Consider the following 10884-nt stretch of genomic DNA (forward strand, 5'->3'; position numbering starts at 1 on the left):
CCTGCAGCCTTCTCCCCAAGGCCACGCGGGGCCCGTCCTCTCCTTCTCTGAACGAAACATTCTCGGGTGGCCGGTGGCCTTCAAGTAGCAGAAATTGCTAAAACTCACAGTGAAAGAACAAATAAAAGCTTCCAGGGAAGGGGGTTAAGGGTACGGGTTCCTGGGCCCGACCTCCAGAGCCTGATGCTTCTGGTTTGGGGTTGGTCCCTGGAGTGTGCGTTTTCAACAGACACCGTGGTCCCGCAATGCAGAGGACCCTCAAATGACACCAGGAGAGAAACCGTGAAATGCTGATGCCTGGGCCCGATTTCACTGGTCAGGGGGCGGCCTGAGCATCAGGAGTTTTGAAGCCCTCCCTGCCCCACCCTTCCAAACACCCCCCGCACCACCACCCCGCTCCCCTCTTTCCTGCAGCTAGGCTGGAGGTCCCCTCACTCATCAGGAGCTCAGCTGAACAAGCGTTGAGCCGAATGAAGTTGCTGGGGAACATGGGCGTCTTTCCGGGAAGGGTGAGTCACGAAGCCAAGCTGCGAATAATTCCGTCTGCCGGGTGTCTCCTTGGGAGCTCCCGTGCCAGGTCCTTGCAGGTTGCCAGGGAAATACAAAGAGCTGTGGTCCCTCTCAGAGTTTCCATTCCCCATGGACAGCCGTTGGTGAGCTGGGGAGGCGGCCAGGCAGCCCCGCTGGGCTGCGGTGAGCGAGCGCAGGGCGGGGGAGAGGAGGGTCCCTGTGCAGGACGTGGCTCTGGGTGCTGGCTGTGGGCAGGCTGGGTGGGTCCTCTGCACCAGCCTGTGAGGAGGGCATGCTGCAGGTGAGGGACGTGAGGTCGCAGGAGCGGCACCTTCCCTGACTTTACCCCTGCAGAGGGGGCAATCAGCAAATGAGGCTCCCGGGGGCACCAGGGGTGGGGATGGGGGAGAGTGGAGAGCTGGCCCACGGACAGCAAAGCTGGAGGTGCCCTGAGATTGGGAGGTGAGCAGCACAGAGAAGCCCGTGGTCGAGAACACAGACCGCCCAGCCAGGTTGAGTGGCCCCAGACCAGCCACTCTGTCTGAGCCTCAGTTTCCTCATCTGTAAAATGGGGGAATTCACTTTTACACCTGCCTTATAGCACTTGCTGTGAGGAATAAATGAGATAAAGTATGTAAAGCACCTGGTACATTGTGGTACATAAATTGCTGTCGAATTACTGCCTCTAACCACTGTTGTCATCGTAATGTTATCATTATCGGAGCCTACTTTCCAGCTTGTCTCCGGACAGCCCCAGTGACACCCCCTGGACTGTGAGGTTGGGCCCTTGCCACGGGCTCCCCTGGCCTTTCTCCCAATCCTGGCGTTGATCAGGTCAGGTGGGGTTTACAGACAACCGCCTTGGTGGCCTTAGGGTTTGGTATCCGCTGAGCCAGTGGCTCTTGGCCTTGGCTGCATGTTGGAATCCCCAGTGGAGCTACTTAAATAAAAATGTCTGAGGGGTCGGGCTTAGGCATCAGTAGTGTTGAAAACTCCCCAGGAGATTCCAAGGAGAAGCCAAGGTTGGGAATCACAGCTTTAAGCTAATTTCTCAGGCACGGGAGGACTTGGGAGTGGAACAGAGTTTGATTCTTGACCCATCAGATACATCACTGAGGACAGGTTACCTAAACCTAAGGTCCCCCAGCCTCAGTTTCCTCCTGTGTAAAGTGCGGTGTGGTCCCCACCTTGTAGCACTAAGGTACACGGCAGTCATTTAATGTGTATTATTGCTATAGTCTATAGCACAAAGCTCATTGATTGAATACACCTTCCAATATGCCCAAGGAGATGTCAGTGCATGCACACACACACATTTAAAGTCTGTTTCCCAACGCTACTTAAGTCCTGCTGGAAGCCTTTGGGGCCATTCTTTCTCCTGCTTCAGACCACATCCAAACCACAGTGATTCTGGAGCTCTTAGGTTCAGAAGGTTTCCCTGCCTGGGTGCCACCTTAGAACCCTGTTGGTGTCCTCCTGGGCTTCTCAAGGGCCAATTTGCTGTGACAGCAGGTCCTGCAGGGAAGGGCCTTTTCTCCGGAGGAGTCCTGAAATCCCTGGGTCAGGAGTGGGGTGCAGGGCCCCAGTACATTCCCCGGGAGATGCTGCATGATTAAGACGCTTCCTCACTTTCGGGGCCGAAATGAATTTGCCTCATGCTGATTGGAAACTCTGACAGCTAAATGCCCCTGATTCATTAGAATGCAAAAAACAAACAAACCAAAACACCCCACAATTATTTTTTATACTTTTTTCCCCCCAACGAACCTTTCAAACATGAGATTTCTAGAGAAGAATCCCTGGCAATACAAGAGTGTACTGGTCATGGCTTGTTCAGAATTGATCGGAGGATGGTCGGGGAAGTGTTTTAGCCAATTCCTATTCAGGCCTTGGGGGCTCGGTTTAAAACTGAGAAGCTGGGGCCGCTGTAGAAGGAAGGGCTGTTTCTGTGCTCTGGGGAAGTGGCAGGGGCCACACCCACAGATCCTGTGTTCCATACTAGACCAGGACCAACGTCCCAGGTGAAGTGCAGGGAAGCCATCGCGGTCGAGCCTTTGCTGTTAATAGACATGATTCCCAGAACAGATACCGTTTCTGAGCTCCCATTACATCCCAAGTATTTGGCATGCTCTTTCCCACTAATATTTCCAAATAGCCCTATGAAACGGCATTCATGTCCCTATTTTCCACACAAAGAAAGGAGGCTCCGAGAGAATATCTTCATTCATTTGTTTCAAAAGATGTCTGTTGCGTTCTAACTACGGACTGAGCACTGTGCTGGAAGCTGGGCATTCAGTTGGAAGAAAAGCCAAGGTCCTTGCCTCCAAGGATTTACAGTTGAGGGACTGGGTGCGGCCGGGGGACTACTATTACTTAGATAATACTCAATAGAGCAGGACACTTTTGGCCACATGCCAGGTGTGGTAGTTAGATTCAGGTGTCAACTTGGCCAGGTGAAGGCACCTAGTTCTGTGGCTGTGGACATGAGCCAATAGTACACGAACCTCATCTGTTCTTGATTACATCTGCAGTCGGCTAGGAGGCATGCCTGCTGCAATGAATGATGTTTGACTTAATTGGCTGGTGCTTAAATGAGAGAGCTCAACGTAGCACAGCCCAAGCAGCTCAGCATTCCTCATCTCAGCACTCACAGCTCAGCGCAGGCCTTTGGAGATGCAGAAAGGAATCACCCCGGGGAAAGTTGTTGGAACCCAGAGGCCTGGAGAGAAGGCCAGCAGAGATCACCCTGTGCCTTCCCACGTAAGAAAGAACCTCAGTGGAAAGTTAGCTGCCTTTCCTCTGAAGAACTAACAAAATAAATCCCCTTTTATTAAAAGCCAGTCCATCTCTGGTGTGTTGCATTCTGGCAGCTAGCAAACTAGAAGAACAGGTTGAACGGTTTTTGAAAGCCCCCCTCGCATTACTATGTAGAAATGCTGCATAAAACGTAAGAAAAATACTTGAAAGCACACAGCTGAACTCAAAAGAAAGGAAGGTTTGGCTTAAAAATGAGAATTAACTGGCTCACAGCTTCAGAGGCTAGAAGGCTTGTTTCTCCCCAGGGTCAGCGTCTTCTGATTGGCAATTTTTTGGGTTTCTTGGCTTTCATGTCACACGGGAATGGCACGTGCCCGTGTCTTCTCTTTTCCCTTTTGGTTTACGTTGACTTCCAGCTTCTGGCTGCCCCCCATGGCTTCTCTCTGTTCAAATTCCTCTGCTTATTAGTCCTTCTGCCATACTGGCCTAGGGTCCCTCATTCAGTCTGGACATGCCTTAACGAACGGTGCCTTCAAAGGTGCTGTTTACAAGTGGGTTACACGCCTGGGGCCCAGGGTTTGAGACTCAAATACACCTTCTGTAGGAGGTGTGATTCAGTCTCCAACACAGCCCAAATTGGACTTCTAGAAATGAAAAATGTCATTTTAATAAATTATATATTTTTAATTGGTGGATGAAGCAGTAGAATGAGAGTGTTAAAGAGATATTCAGCAAACCGAGTGATAGCTTAGAAAACAACAACAACTGCCTTTTAGCAGCACAACAAGAAAAAGAGAAATGGAAGTAACCATGACTAAGAAACAGAGGAGAAAATGAGACTACCTAACCTACCTCTGATAGCATTTCCAGATGGAGAGTAGAGAGAGAGAGTGGGGGAGGAGCAATATTTAACGAGCTAATGTTTGGGGATTAGTCAAAACTGAGAGGGAACCTAACTCGAGATTGAAGCAGCACCCAGACTCCTGAGAAGAATAAATAACACAAATCCACACCTTAGGTACACAGTGAAGAACCCGGAGAATGGCAAATATTATATGAACAAATGGTTGTATTAACAAATATTAACCATTTCGAAGTGTCATTGTTCTATAAAGGAGAGGTACGTGGCCTTAGAATAGGGTGCGTGTGGGGCAGCGGGGAAGGCGGGCACTCATCTCCTCAGGAGATCCAGGAAGTCTCCTCCGGCAGGCACCGCATTTGAGCCAGATCTGAGGGAGGTGCTAATTCCACAGAGAGGGGGAAAGGGAGAGAAGGTGGCAGAGGGAAGAAATGGCTCGGGTCCTGGCTGTGGGGCTCGCACAGAGGGAGAAGTGACCTTTACTGAGGAGGGAGACAGGCAGGGTCAGAGCTCACCTTGAAAGCTACTGTAGGGATCTTGGGCTTTTTCCTTCCATCTGGAAGTCTGCGCCGAGTTTCAAGTGAGGGAACCTCTACAGTGACAGAGCCAACGTGCCAGGCGTGGGATCTTAACCAAAGTCTGCCTGACCCCCCCGAGCCCACGCTCTTTCCCCGGCACCCCCCTCCTTCCAGCTCACTGCATCTGGACTTCGAGGTCTGATTGGAATGCCTCAAAGAGGAAGCCAGCCTGGAGCATCTCGCCTTCGGCGGTGGGCCCTGCCCCAGCCATGGAGAGGACCTGACCCTGCCCCAGCCTGGTTCTTGGGAGTTGAATTATGTCTCCTGTAAAGACATTTCAAGTCCTAACGCCCTGTGGATGTGAGCTCATTTGTAAATAGTATCATGGAAGATCCTATTAAGGTGAGGTCAAATTGCATCAGGGTGGGCCTTAATCCTACATGAGCAGCGTCCTTATAAACAAAGGACATTTGGACACAGAAGCCACAGGAGACAGAAAGAGCCAGATTGTCACATGATGGTGGCAGAGATTGATAGCTAACAAGTCACCGCTAGAACCCTACAGACTGCAGAGAAGGCATGATGACCTGCAGATACCCAGATTTTGGACTTCTAGCTTCTAAGCTATGAGCCAATAAATTCCCATAGTTTAAGACAACCTGTCTGCGGTATTTGTTGTAGCAGCCCTAGCGAACTAAGATACTGGTGCTCCTTCTTCCCTTTGATCCTGTGATCCCATATCCAGCTAATCAACCCCAATTTAGCCCAACTCAGTTACAGTTGGTGCTATGGCTTGTCAGTGGGCACCTCTGTCAATCCTCCCTGCCACCAATCCTTACAGTTCCCTCTGCCCAGAGTGTGCACAGCTCCCTCCCTCCTTTCCTTCAGGGCTTTGCTCAAATATCCCTTCTCAGTGGGACCATTCCTGAGCCACCGTATTATTTCGCCTCCCCTTTCTATACCCTGTTTTCCTCCGCAGCACCTAATAAATTTCTGACTTACTGTGTACTTTCCTTATATGTTTCTTGTCTACAGCCATAATGGCTCTAGCGTAAGCTCCTCAAAGACAGGGATTTTTGCTGGTTTTGTCCTGGCTATGTCCCTAGAGCCTAGAACGGTGCCTGCAGAGAGGAAATGCTCAAAACCTATTTGTTGAGTGAATGGCTCCTTTCCCCTCTTAGATGCTTTTCAAGCAAATCACAAACCCTTCCTAAGCAGTGCAAATACATCTCATATTATCTCTCCTTTCCAGCCCACCCTTGCAAGGTCCTGAGAGTCTAAAGAATACTAAGGCAGGTGCCAACCCTAGGACACATAGGCAGATCTAACCGGGGAAGACCATCCACAGGCTGCTCTGGGCCCCTCACAGGAAGGTCCAGGGATGTGGTCTGCTTAACCATCTCTTGACACTATTAAGGTATTGAACACTATTGTCCAGTTATCTCTACTTAATGAAAAAACAGACTTGTCCTCCGGTGTCTAATTGAACCCACCTCTTTCCCTATTGATGGGGCTTGGATATTAGCATTGCTTGTTTTTCAAAGACAAGTCAGAGCAGATGAGGAATGGAGGTTTTCCCCTCACCCACCCACGTGCTATATGGGCTGAAAATTTGCAATTGACTGGGTTAGTCCCATCTCTCAGCTTCCACTTTGCATGCCCCATCCCTCCTTTCCAGCTCTCCCATCTCTTCTTCCTCAACTTTGCACAGCATCAGCCTTTTTTTAGAGCCTCCATTTCTGGGATCATGTTGAGTTCTGCCTCCTGAATGAGTGGGGAACTGGAGCCAATGATACCTCCACTCCATAGCATTTTTGTAAGATTTGAGGTTATAAAGCACTAAGACTTCACCTTCCTATGAAGCCTCTGCTACAGAGTGAGACTGACAATGTCCCCCTTTTATGGAGGTATAAGAATTAGGTAAGAAATTGCTTGTAAATCTTGGGTTCCCTCGTTGCATTTCATTGTATCTCTGGAACACATCTCTCTCTCAATCTATCTAGAAGAGTCTCCCTCTTTTTTTTTTTCCCCATGAAACTACGTTTTTGAAGAGTCCAGGCCACTGGTCTGGTAGAATGTCCCACATTCCAGTTTTGTCTGATTTTTCTCCCACAGTTTAATTTAACTTGTTCCTCTATCCTTCTATTTAAATTCAATGTATTACAAGGAGTTTACAGTCAAAAGTCAGCTGTTAAGGCAAAAATCACTTGGCTGCAAAAGTACCCTTGAAAAATACCCCACAATGCACACAAAAGGGCATATTTATGGTTCTGTGTATCAACCCCCTAGAGAAATTCTGTGTTCACTGAAGTTTGAGAACCACTAAACTAGAGGGAGGCATGTTCTTCAGCAGATGTCTGGAGCCTTCCACATAACGGTCTGTGATGGTTAGGTTCTGGTATCAACTTGGCCAAGTGATCATGCCCAATTGTCTGGTCAGGCAAGCACTGGCCTGAGCATTGCTGCAAGGAAATGATGTGTCTCATTAATAAAAACTGGAACGCTGGTGTATTATATCATCAGCCAGTTGATTGCATCTGTGGCCGATTATATCTGCGATCAACTGAGGTGTGTCTCCCACAATGAGATAATTCAGTCAGTTGGAGACTTTTAAGGAAGAAGAGAGACTCTCTCACTGCTTCTTCAGCCAATGAGCCTCTCCTGTGGAGCTCGTCCAGAACCTTCATCAGAGCTGCCAGCTTCACAGACTACCCTACGAATTTTGGACTCTTCCATTCCCATGGTTGCATGAGACACCTTTATAAATCTCATATTTACAGATCTCTCCTGTTGGTTCTGTTTCTATAGAGAACCCTGACTCACACACCATGCAGTCTGCGTTGGTGAGGAACCTACTTGCTGTAGGATTTATTCACTCACTTTAATGCGAAGCTTCTGCATTCTAAGTAGTTCATAGATACATTTGCTGCTGCGAGGCCTAAACCAGACAGTGGGAGAAGTCTTCGGGGCTGTAGCTGAATTCTAGAGCTGGCTTATGGGACACAGCTCCAGGGCCTCAGAGCACACTTCCCCTTGACCAATTCTAACCTGGCACCTCTATAGCCTAGGATTGAGCCAGGTTCCTGAGAGAATGTCTCTTAGAAAAGTAGGTCAGGAGCATCTTGAGGCAGGCAGGGCCTCAGATTTTATTATCTTCATGTTTGCAGTCACTAGTATAGTTCTTGCCACAAATGGGCTCAGTACATAGTGTGAGGAGGCTGGGGGATGGGGAGGACAGAGGAAATTCATCTTCTATGTCCGAGAAGAGCAAAATACGGGGATCCTTTGGGCAAGGCCACCCTGCAGCCAGAATGTGCCAGAATTATTGAAATATTGAAATATTTCCATGCTAGTCGGAAAGCAGCTATAGCCCTTAGCCCCCTACATGTCCCCATGTTCTGGCTGCTCCTGCCACTCCTTAGGGGCCTTCTCCCCACAGCCTAGAATCTCAAGAGCTCACCTTCCAGGACCTTGCTTCAGCTCCTCAAGTTGAAGGTAGCCCTGGTTGGAGATATCAGTCGTAATGTGGAATATCACCCCTGCTCCTGGCTGAGCAAGTTGTTACAGGAATGGGCATAAGAGGTGCTTAGCTAATCCACAGGGGCCATCCCCTCTGAGAGCAGCCACAGTAAAATCAGGCAGCACTTGGCTCTCTGGCCTGGCTTCACGAGTCCAAGCAGCAGCTGGCATAGGTTTGGGGAAGGGTGCCCTGCTGCTTGTGCCGTACGGAAAAGCCTTCAAACCAGAAGACCTGGATCTCACTCTGGCTCTGAATGTCCTGGCTGGGTGACCTCAAGCAACTCACTTAACCTCTCTGAGCACTTGTAAAATGTGCTAAGGGGACAAAATGAGAGAATGCACTGAAGACCTAGGAGCTCAGTGCCTCCTCTCAGGGTCCGATGCTAAATCCAGACCTATAAATAGAGCCATGAAGGCTCTGCCCCCGCCTGCTGGCTTCTGCTGTTCCCAGCAGTATTCCCGTCCCTGGTGACAGTTTCCAGGTTGCTGGGTTGTAAGTCGGTGCTGCCTTGGCTGGGGAGAATCTTCCCTCCTTCTCTGAGGCCTGTGTATTCTCTGCAGGGAAGTGACTGGAGGGGGCTGCTGTCCCAACGCCTTTCCCTACCCTGCCTGGCTCGTGGGGAGCGTGGCTCCGTGCTGACAGGCACCCTCCACCAGGACTCATCATTCTGTAGAGGGCCTCGTCTTCCCCCAGCTCCATCCCACCCTGACACCATCACACCCTCACACACACCCAGGCACACATGCACTTACATTCACACACATGCAAGCACACACTCACATATTCCTACACATTGACACACATTTGCACACTCACGCACACTCAACATACTTACACACATACATGCACACACAATCACACCACATATATGTACTGATACACCCATTCAGACACACTTACACACATCAAAACTACCACACATACATACTCTTATGCATGTCATGCACATACACTTACATTTATACTAACACACACATTCAGACACACGCATACTCCCAAGAACATGTGAACACCCAAAGTGTTCATGAAATAATTTTAGGTCATTCATTATTTTTTCCAATTTTATTGCAATGTGCACTGGGGGAAAAAAATCACAAACCCACCAAACCAGGAGTTTTATAACAATCATTTTGTAGGATATATAGTCTAAAGTAGGTAGGACAAGATTTAAGTAAAAGAGAGAGGTTGCTTTAAAGGGAAATGTTGTGCTAAAAATCATGACAAAAGTTTGCACTAATGATAAACCCAAAGGCCCTCGGTGTGGGGGCTCAGGATGGTGATAGGAGCCCAGGGAGGGGGCTCTGCAGGCAGCATCTGGAAGACTGCTAGCATTTCTAGGTTCACAAGGGACAATGACAGCCACGGATGGGAACTCAAAAACACTCCTGGAAGGAGATGAAAGTTTATCAGTTTTTTAAATGTTATGGCTAATGCTTTCTGTGCCCTATCTGAAAACTCCTTGTTTATTATTCCAAAGTTGTAAAGGTACTCTTCTATGTTTTCTTTTAGAAGTTATAGAACATTTATGCTTATGTTCGTGATCTATTTTGAATTAATTTTTATGTGTAGTGTGAGATAAGGGTCGAGGTTTGTTCTTTAAAAAAAAGGAGAAAAAAAAGATTAGCTAGTTGTTCCAGCACAAGTTGTTGATAAAATATTCCTTTTCCCAATGAATTTCCTGATGCCTTTGTCAGAGTATCTATATTGACTGTATTATGCATGGAACTGTTTATGAACTCTTTCTTTTATTACTTTGAGCTATTTGGTTATTCTTCACCAATACCACCAATACTGTATTATTGTAGTTGTAAACCAAATAGTGTAAGTCCTCCAATTTTGTGCTTCTTTTTCAGGGTTTGTTTGGCTATTTTAGATCCTTTGCATACCTATAAATTTCAGAATCAGCTTGTCCTGTTGGGATTTGGATTAAAATTGCATGAAATCTATTGCCTTGAATTTGAGGAGAATTGACATCCTTACAATATTGATTGATTCTTTCAATCCATGAACATGGTATATCTCTCCATTCATTTAGCTCTTCCTCAGTTTCTTTTAACAGTGTTCTATATATTTTAGTGTAAAGGTCTTGCACATCTTGCCCAGGGTCCAGTTCATTTATATGGATAAATGAACCAGTCAAGGTAGATGTGCCAATTTCCATTTTATAGATAAAAAGTGCTGAATGTTTAAGACTGAATGATTTTTTTCTAGACTGCTCAGCAAGCCAGTGGCTTAACTGAATTAGTAAGGTTAATGCTGTGAGGTGGGGGAACTGGAGGAAGCAAGAGGAGGAAAAGCAGGGGAAAACTCTTGCCTAGTGTAAAGATTGCACACAGGCAGCTTGAAGGCAAAATGCACCCACTGTTGCCCTATCAGACTTTAAATTTGAAATAGTCCCCCCCAAAATGATAAGAGTACAGAAAGACAATGCACAAAAGAGGAGACCCAAAGGCGTCAGCTTCAGAAGAGATGTTTAGACTCATACATGATGAGACAAACACAAATTAAAACAACCATGAGATGTCATTTTATACCCAATAATCTGGCAAAATTATTAAGCTGGGTCATGCTCAGACTAGTGTTAATGTGAGTGGGTAAGCCAAGGCAGATGTTTTGAAGCATAACCAGTCAAATGAGATAAAGGCCCGCCTAAGACCCACTCCTGGGCAGGTATCCTAACTAAGTCCTCAACAAGGGGGCATTAGCAGAAGACCAGAAGG

The sequence above is a fragment of the Tamandua tetradactyla genome, chromosome 12, assembly GCF_023851605.1.
Source record: "Tamandua tetradactyla isolate mTamTet1 chromosome 12, mTamTet1.pri, whole genome shotgun sequence".
In the NCBI taxonomy this organism is placed as follows: Eukaryota; Metazoa; Chordata; class Mammalia; order Pilosa; family Myrmecophagidae; genus Tamandua; species Tamandua tetradactyla.